Raw genomic sequence first — 7,594 nt, 5'->3', positions numbered from 1 at the left:
GAGGGCTGTCAGGCATCTGTGATGCGGAAAAAGGTGGGGGCTGTCACATACCTGTGATGGGGAGAGAGTTGGGGGCTGTTGGGCACCTGTGAAGCGGAGACAGCTGGGTGCTGTCACTCCCCTGTCATGGGGAGAGACCTGGGGGCTGTCACACACCTGTGATGCGGAGAGAGCTGGGCGTTGTCACACACCTGTGATATGGAGACAATTGGGGAATGTCACACACCTGTGATGGGGAGAGAGCTTGGGATTGTCACATAAGTGTGATGTGGAGATACCTGGGGGCTGTCACATACCTATAATGGGGAGACAGCTGGGGGCTGTCACATACCTGTGATGTGGAGAAAGCTGGGGCCTATCATATACCTGTGATGGGGAGAGAGCTGGGGGCTGTCACTCCCCTGTCATGGGGAGAGACCTGGGGGCTGTCACACACCTGTGATGGGGAGAGAGCAGGGGGCTGTCACTCACTTGTAATGGGGAAAGAGATGGGGACTGTCAAACACCTGTGATGGGGAGAGACCTGGGGGCTGTCACATACCTGTGATGCGGAGACAGCTGGTGTCTTTCAGATACCTGTGAAGTGGAGACATTTGGGGGCTTACACATACCTGTGATGGGGAGAAAGGTGGGGGCTGTCAGGCACCTGTGACGAGGAGATAGCTGGGGGCTGTCACATACCTGTGATGGGGAGAAAGCAGGGGGCTGTCACTCACTTGTGATAGGGAGAGAGGTGGGGGCAGTCGGACACCTGTGATGGGAGAGAGCTGGGGGCTATCACTCACCTGTTATGGGGAGAGAGCTGGGGGCTGTCACTCACCTGTGATGGGGAGAGAGCTGGGGGCTGTCACACACCTCTGATGGTGAGAGAGATGGGGACTGTCAAACACCTGTGATGGGGAGAGAGATTGGGGATTGTCACATACCTGAGTCGCTGAGACAGCTGGTGGTTGTCACATACCTGTGATGGGGAGAGAGCTGGAGGCTGCCATTCACTTGTGATGGGGAGAGAGCTGGGGGCTGTCACTCGCCTGTAATGGGGAGAGAGAGGGGGGCTCTCCCTCACCTGGGATGGGGAGAGAGTTGGGTGCTGTCACCCACTTGTAAATGGAAGAGAGCTGGGCGTTGTCACGTACCTGTGATATGGAGACAGCTGGGGAAGGTCACACACCTGTGATGGGGAGAGAGGTTGGGGTTGTCACGTAACACTTATGTGGAGACAGCTGGGGGCTGTCACATATAATGGGGAGAGAGCTGGGGGCTGTCATATACCTGTGATGTGGAGACAGCTGGGGCCTGTCATATACCTGTGATGGGGAGAGAGTTGGGGGCTGTCACGCACTTGTGAGGCGGAGACCGCTGGGGGCTGTCACATACCTGAGATGGGGAGAGCGCTGGGGGTTTTTACTCACCTGTAATGGGAAGAGAGATGGGGGATGTCACTCACCTGTGCTGGGGAGAGAGCTGGGGGCTGTCACATAGCTGTGATGTGGAGACAGGTGGGGGCTGTCACATACCTGTGAAGGGTAGAGAGTTGAGGGCTGTCAGGCATCTGTGATGCGGAAAAAGCTGGGGGCTGTCACATACCTGTGATGGGGAGAGAGTTGGGGGCTGTCGGGCACCTGTGAAGCGGAGACAGCTGGGTGCTGTCACTCCCCTGTCATGGGGAGAGACCTGGGGGCTGTCACACACCTGTGATGCGGAGAGAGCTGGGCGTTGTCACACACCTGTGATATGGAGACAATTGGGGAATGTCACACACCTGTGATGGGGAGAGAGCTTGGGATTGTCACATAACTGTGATGTGGAGATACCTGGGGGCTGTCACATACCTATAATGGGGAGACAGCTGGGGGCTGTCACATACCTGTGATGTGGAGAAAGCTGGGGCCTATCATATACCTGTGATGGGGAGAGAGCTGGGGGCTGTCACTCCCCTGTCATGGGGAGAGACCTGGGGGCTGTCACACACCTGTGATGGGGAGAGAGCAGGGGGCTGTCACTCACTTGTAATGGGGAAAGAGATGGGGACTGTCAAACACCTGTGATGGGGAGAGACCTGGGGGCTGTCACATACCTGTGATGCGGAGACAGCTGGTGTCTTTCAGATACCTGTGAAGTGGAGACATTTGGGGGCTTACACATACCTGTGATGGGGAGAAAGGTGGGGGCTGTCAGGCACCTGTGACGAGGAGATAGCTGGGGGCTGTCACATACCTGTGATGGGGAGAAAGCAGGGGGCTGTCACTCACTTGTGATAGGGAGAGAGGTGGGGGCAGTCGGACACCTGTGATGGGAGAGAGCTGGGGGCTGGCACTCACCTGTTATGGGGAGAGAGCTGGGGGCTGTCACTCACCTGTTATGGGGAGAGAGCTGGGGGCTGTCACACACCTCTGATGGTGAGAGAGATGGGGACTGTCAAACACCTGGGATGGGGAGAGAGTTGGGGGCTGTCAGGCTCCTGTGATGCGGAGACAGCTGGGGGCTGTCAGATACCTGTGATGGGGAGAGAGCTGGGCGCTGTCACTCACCTGTGATGTGGAGAGAGCAGGGGGCTGTCACACACCTGTGATGGGGAGAGAGATTGGGGACTGTCACATACCTGAGTCGCTGAGACAGCTGGCGGTTGTCACATACCTGTGATGGGGAGAGAGCTGGAGGCTGCCATTCACTTGTGATGGGGAGAGAGCTGGGGGCTGTCACTCACTTGTAATGGGGAGAGAGAGGGGGGCTCTCCCTCACCTGGGATGGGGAGAGAGCTGGGTGCTGTCACCCACTTGTAAATGGAAGAGAGCTGGGCGTTGTCACGTACCTGTGATATGGAGACAGCTGGGGAAGGTCACACACCTGTGATGGGGAGAGAGGTTGGGGTTGTCACATAACACTTATGTGGAGACAGCTGGGGGCTGTCACATATAATGGGGAGACAGCTGGGGGCTGTCATATACCTGTGATGTGGAGACAGCTGGGGCCTGTCATATACCTGTGATGGGGAGAGAGTTGGGGGCTGTCACGCACTTGTGAGGCGGAGACCGCTGGGGGCTGTCACATACCTGAGATGGGGAGAGCGCTGGGGGTTTTTACTCACCTGTAATGGGAAGAGAGATGGGGGATGTCAATCACCTGTGATGGGGAGAGAGCTGGGGGCTGTCACTCACCTGTGCTGGGGAGAGAGATGGGGGCTGTCACATAGCTGTGATGGGGAGAGAGCTGGGGTCTGTCACCCACCTGTGAAGGTGAGAGAGCTGGGCATTGTCACGCACCTGTGATATGGAGACACCTGGGGACGGTCACACACCTGTGATGGGGAGAGAGCTTGGGGTTGTCACATACCTGTGATGTGGAGACAGCTGGGGGCTGTCACATACCTATAATGGGGAGACAGCTGGGGGCTGTCACATACCTGTGATGTGGAGACAGCTGGGGCCTATCATATACCTGTGATGGGGAGAGAGCTGGGGGCTGTCACTCCCCTGTCATGGGGAGAGACCTGGGGGCTGTCACACACCTGTGATGGGGAGAGAGCAGGGGTTGTCACTCACCTGTAATGGGGAGAGAGCTGGGGGCTGTCACACACCTGTGATGGGGAAAGAGATGGGGACTGTCAAACACCTGTGATGGGGAGAGACCTGGGGGCTGTCACATACCTGTGATGGGGAGAGCGCTGGGGGTTTTTACTCACCTGTAATGGGAAGAGAGATGGGGGATGTCAATCACCTGTGATGGGGAGAGAGCTGGGGGCTGTCACTCACCTGTGCTGGGGAGAGAGATGGGGGCTGTCACATAGCTGTGATGGGGAGAGAGCTGGGGTCTGTCACCCACCTGTGAAGGTGAGAGAGCTGGGCATTGTCACGCACCTGTGATATGGAGACACCTGGGGACGGTCACACACCTGTGATGGGGAGAGAGCTTGGGGTTGTCACATACCTGTGATGTGGAGACAGCTGGGGGCTGTCACATACCTATAATGGGGAGACAGCTGGGGGCTGTCACATACCTGTGATGTGGAGACAGCTGGGGCCTATCATATACCTGTGATGGGGAGAGAGCTGGGGGCTGTCACTCCCCTGTCATGGGGAGAGACCTGGGGGCTGTCACACACCTGTGATGGGGAGAGAGCAGGGGTTGTCACTCACCTGTAATGGGGAGAGAGCTGGGGGCTGTCACACACCTGTGATGGGGAAAGAGATGGGGACTGTCAAACACCTGTGATGGGGAGAGACCTGGGGGCTGTCACATACCTGTGATGGGGAGAGCGCTGGGGGTTTTTACTCACCTGTAATGGGAAGAGAGATGGGGGCTGTCACTCACCTGTGCTGGGGAGAGAGATGGGGGCTGTCACATACCTGTGATGGGGAGAGAGCTGGGGCTGTCACGCTCCTGTGATAAAGAGACAGCTGGGGACGGTCAAACACCTGTGCTGGGGAGAGAGCAGAGGGCTGTCACACACATGTGATGGGGAGAGAGCTGGGGACTGTCACATAGCTTTCATGTGGGGACAGGTGGGGGCTGTCACATACCTGTGAAGGGTAGAGAGTTGAGGGCTGTCAGGCATCTGTGATGCGGAAAAAGGTGGGGGCTGTCACATACCTGTGATGGGGAGAGAGTTGGGGGCTGTTGGGCACCTGTGAAGCGGAGACAGCTGGGTGCTGTCACTCCCCTGTCATGGGGAGAGACCTGGGGGCTGTCACACACCTGTGATGCGGAGAGAGCTGGGCGTTGTCACACACCTGTGATATGGAGACAATTGGGGAATGTCACACACCTGTGATGGGGAGAGAGCTTGGGATTGTCACATAAGTGTGATGTGGAGATACCTGGGGGCTGTCACATACCTATAATGGGGAGACAGCTGGGGGCTGTCACATACCTGTGATGTGGAGAAAGCTGGGGCCTATCATATACCTGTGATGGGGAGAGAGCTGGGGGCTGTCACTCCCCTGTCATGGGGAGAGACCTGGGGGCTGTCACACACCTGTGATGGGGAGAGAGCAGGGGGCTGTCACTCACTTGTAATGGGGAAAGAGATGGGGACTGTCAAACACCTGTGATGGGGAGAGACCTGGGGGCTGTCACATACCTGTGATGCGGAGACAGCTGGTGTCTTTCAGATACCTGTGAAGTGGAGACATTTGGGGGCTTACACATACCTGTGATGGGGAGAAAGGTGGGGGCTGTCAGGCACCTGTGACGAGGAGATAGCTGGGGGCTGTCACATACCTGTGATGGGGAGAAAGGTGGGGGCTGTCAGGCACCTGTGACGAGGAGATAGCTGGGGGCTCTCACATACCTGTGATGGGGAGAAAGCAGGGGGCTGTCACTCACTTGTGATAGGGAGAGAGGTGGGGGCAGTCGGACACCTGTGATGGGAGAGAGCTGGGGGCTGTCACTCACCTGTTATGGGGAGAGAGCTGGGGGCTGTCACTCACCTGTTATGGGGAGAGAGCTGGGGGCTGTCACACACCTCTGATGGTGAGAGAGATGGGGACTGTCAAACACCTGGGATGGGGAGAGAGTTGGGGGCTGTCAGGCTCCTGTGATGCGGAGACAGCTGGGGGCTGTCAGATACCTGTGATGGGGAGAGAGCTGGGCGCTGTCACTCACCTGTGATGTGGAGAGAGCAGGGGGCTGTCACACACCTGTGATGGGGAGAGAGATTGGGGACTGTCACATACCTGAGTCGCTGAGACAGCTGGCGGTTGTCACATACCTGTGATGGGGAGAGAGCTGGAGGCTGCCATTCACTTGTGATGGGGAGAGAGCTGGGGGCTGTCACTCACTTGTAATGGGGAGAGAGAGGGGGGCTCTCCCTCACCTGGGATGGGGAGAGAGCTGGGTGCTGTCACCCACTTGTAAATGGAAGAGAGCTGGGCGTTGTCACGTACCTGTGATATGGAGACAGCTGGGGAAGGTCACACACCTGTGATGGGGAGAGAGGTTGGGGTTGTCACATAACACTTATGTGGAGACAGCTGGGGGCTGTCACATATAATGGGGAGACAGCTGGGGGCTGTCATATACCTGTGATGTGGAGACAGCTGGGGCCTGTCATATACCTGTGATGGGGAGAGAGTTGGGGGCTGTCACGCACTTGTGAGGCGGAGACCGCTGGGGGCTGTCACATACCTGAGATGGGGAGAGCGCTGGGGGTTTTTACTCACCTGTAATGGGAAGAGAGATGGGGGATGTCAATCACCTGTGATGGGGAGAGAGCTGGGGGCTGTCACTCACCTGTGCTGGGGAGAGAGATGGGGGCTGTCACATACCTGTGATGGGGAGAGTGCTGGGGCTGTCACGCTCCTGTGATAAAGAGACAGCTGGGGACGGTCAAACACCTGTGCTGGGGAGAGAGCAGAGGGCTGTCACACACATGTGACGGGGAGAGAGCTGGGGACTGTCACATAGCTTTGATGTGGAGACAGGTGGGGGCTGTCACATACCTGTGAAGGGTAGAGAGTTGAGGGCTGTCAGGCATCTGTGATGTGGAAAAAGCTGGGGGCTGTCACATACCTGTGATGGGGAGAGAGTTGGGGGCAGTTGGGCACCTGTGAAGCGGAGACAGCTGGGTGCTGTCACTCCCCTGTCATGGGGAGAGACCTGGGGGCTGTCACACACCTGTGATGCGGAGAGAGCTGGGCGTTGTCACACACCTGTGATATGGAGACAATTGGGGAATGTCACACACCTGTGATGGGGAGAGAGCTTGGGATTGTCACATAAGTGTGATGTGGAGATACCTGGGGGCTGTCACATACCTATAATGGGGAGACAGCTGGGGGCTGTCACATACCTGTGATGTGGAGAAAGCTGGGGCCTATCATATACCTGTGATGGGGAGAGAGCTGGGGGCTGTCACTCCCCTGTCATGGGGAGAGACCTGGGGGCTGTCACACACCTGTGATGGGGAGAGAGCAGGGGGCTGTCACTCACTTGTAATGGGGAAAGAGATGGGGACTGTCAAACACCTGTGATGGGGAGAGACCTGGGGGCTGTCACATACCTGTGATGCGGAGACAGCTGGTGTCTTTCAGATACCTGTGAAGTGGAGACATTTGGGGGCTTACACATACCTGTGATGGGGAGAAAGGTGGGGGCTGTCAGGCACCTGTGACGAGGAGATAGCTGGGGGCTGTCACATACCTGTGATGGGGAGAAAGCAGGGGGCTGTCACTCACTTGTGATAGGGAGAGAGGTGGGGGCAGTCGGACACCTGTGATGGGAGAGAGCTGGGGGCTGTCACTCACCTGTTATGGGGAGAGAGCTGGGGGCTGTCACTCACCTGTTATGGGGAGAGAGCTGGGGGCTGTCACACACCTCTGATGGTGAGAGAGATGGGGACTGTCAAACACCTGGGATGGGGAGAGAGTTGGGGGCTGTCAGGCTCCTGTGATGCGGAGACAGCTGGGGGCTGTCAGATACCTGTGATGGGGAGAGAGCTGGGCGCTGTCACTCACCTGTGATGTGGAGAGAGCAGGGGGCTGTCACACACCTGTGATGGGGAGAGAGATTGGGGACTGTCACATACCTGAGTCGCTGAGACAGCTGGCGGTTGTCACATACCTGTGATGGGGAGAGAGCTGGAGGCTGCCATTCA

The sequence above is a fragment of the Balaenoptera acutorostrata genome, chromosome 2 (genome assembly GCF_949987535.1).
Source record: "Balaenoptera acutorostrata chromosome 2, mBalAcu1.1, whole genome shotgun sequence".
Lineage (NCBI taxonomy): Eukaryota > Metazoa > Chordata > Mammalia > Artiodactyla > Balaenopteridae > Balaenoptera > Balaenoptera acutorostrata.
Note: the sequence above shows the minus strand (reverse complement) of the source record.